Genomic DNA, 2,282 nt, shown 5'->3' with positions numbered 1-2,282 from the left:
ACGTATGCCGGTTTAATCGGCGATTTCATCCAGATTCCCATCCGGTACGTCATCGTTCCTCCTGCTACAGCGTTTCGCGAAACACGCTTCGACAGCGGCAACAGAGAGAGAGAGAGAGAAGGAGAACGAAGCGGAGATAGAGAGATGCAGACGAAAATGCGGGAACGTCGCGACTCGGATCTTTAATTCCGGGCACACGCGGTCGAAATTTGAATAGCCACGTAAAGCGGATTCACCGTCTTCGTGGGCCCTCTGTGGAGAGGCTCTTTTTCTCGGTGACTAAGCCACACGCGAAAAGAATACCGAGGGAGAGAAACGGCGAGGCGGAGAACGACGAAATCGTCCGACAGCCGGGCAACCAAGAAACCGTCTCGTTTCTTTCTTCTTTTTTTTTTTGTATTCGTTCACGAAAGTGAAGCATTAATATTCATCAGGATTACAAAAAACAATGCCGCCCACCGACACCCGTGACCTGTTGGGCCGCGGCCATCAAACGTGGATTATGTCGGATTACAAGTTTATAATTGAATCTCTATGCGAGAGCGGGCCCCTTTCCTCCAGTCCACCCACGTACCGAATTCGTGGAACGAAACGGCGAAACACGAGCATGAGGCCGGGTTTAATGACGAGCGGCGTGGACCGGCGCCGAATGGACGAGTGATTCACTCGCGAATCCGTTCGACTGTGCCGCGACGACTGCCGCGCCGGGGAAAAGTAATTGGCTCGAGCAATCCGAGTATCTGAGTGGCTGGATAACTGTGTCGACCGGATCCTTTTTCTCTCTTCCTTCTTGGAATTTTTTTCGAAATTCTACCAAAATCTACCGGAGCGAATGAAGTTCGTTCTCTGACGTAACGTTAGCCCCGTGAAAGTTTGGCGAAACTTACGAAGCACGGAACAGCGAGAAACAACTATGCAACGTCCTAGCAAAGTCTGTCTCTCGGTGAGCTACGAGGCAAGGTCGGAGATCGGATATTTATGGGTTACCGGGTATGTTAAAAGCGAACCACACCTGCGTTCCGCCGGTCTATTATGTCGTCGATTACGAATCAAGACAAATTGCCGACTATTTTCCTATTTAACGCAGCAGCGGAGTGCTCGTTTCAACGGAACGTTACGTGGCCGTCCTCCCTCTTCGCTCAACTGCTAGCTGCCTGTCGTCGTCGTGTCATCGTCGTCGTCGTATCCGACGTCGATAGAGAAGGAAAGTCTTTCTTGGAATCGTTTCTCCAAGGCGAGTTTCGACGCTTCCGCGAATCGTAAACGAGAAATAAATAACCTTCGATGCGTGAAATTCATTAACGATTCGTGTCGAATTCAAAGGTATAGCTCAGGCTATATTACCAAAGATAACGGTTCCCGAACGGTTTTCATCTTCTGCCGGAGCGAGATAAAGGACGGGGAGAAAGAGAAAGAGAGTGTCTCGTGGCTTACGCGCGTCCAAGTGTCCGCGTAATTACCAAGCGACGCGGAGAAAACTAATTCCACGGAGGACAGGGAGGAAGAGATGGCAAGGGGGGTGGTAAGGGGTGTCAGAGGGGAGTAGGGAAGAGAGGTTATATTTAGCGGAAGGAGATAAAACGATTCATCGGCGCAGGCTCGAAGCATGAAAGCGCGCACTTCATCAAAGCCGGCAAGTATTTGCGGAGCTAGGCGCCTTATAGCCATTCAAGGTAAGTAACCGGAGCTCGTATTGAGTATCGTGAGTACCGCCAGGGGCGGTGAGTTAATCAGCTTTTCGCCGGGAACGAGCCACGCCGTTTACTCCGACCGATGTTTCCTACCCGCCTCCTCGCGGTTGCAAACAACCGATTCGCGATTTTCACCAGCCGCCGACACCGTACCTAACGCACACCCTGTACAATCGTCAACAAAACATTCTACGTTTGTGATGCTCTCTCGAGACTCGCGACCGCTAACCAATCCTGCAATAACCTTACAGGCCTAATTGACAATTGCTCGAATCGAGAACACGGAAGACAAGCGTCCGAGATAACGACGCAAGGTTACTTCCAAGACCTTTGATAAATAGATCCTCGTATAGGTTACACATATACACGGTGGTCAGCGGGTAGCACAGCAGCAGTAGGGAATCTGTATCGCCTTGAAACGCTTTAATCGGCTTTCCGATATACCTATACGTATCTATCTATCTATATATATATATGTATAACGAACGGAATAACCAACGTGCGCGTTTCACCGGTCCCTCTATTGCGAACTCAGGCTGGACAGATCGGCGTATCTGCCATTCACGTCCCAGTTGCCATTCCCCGTGGACG

This window comes from Habropoda laboriosa, unplaced genomic scaffold (genome assembly GCF_001263275.1).
Source record: "Habropoda laboriosa isolate 0110345459 unplaced genomic scaffold, ASM126327v1 scaffold34, whole genome shotgun sequence".
In the NCBI taxonomy this organism is placed as follows: Eukaryota; Metazoa; Arthropoda; class Insecta; order Hymenoptera; family Apidae; genus Habropoda; species Habropoda laboriosa.
The sequence above is the reverse complement of the archived record's forward strand: the minus strand, read 5'-3'. Positions refer to the sequence as shown.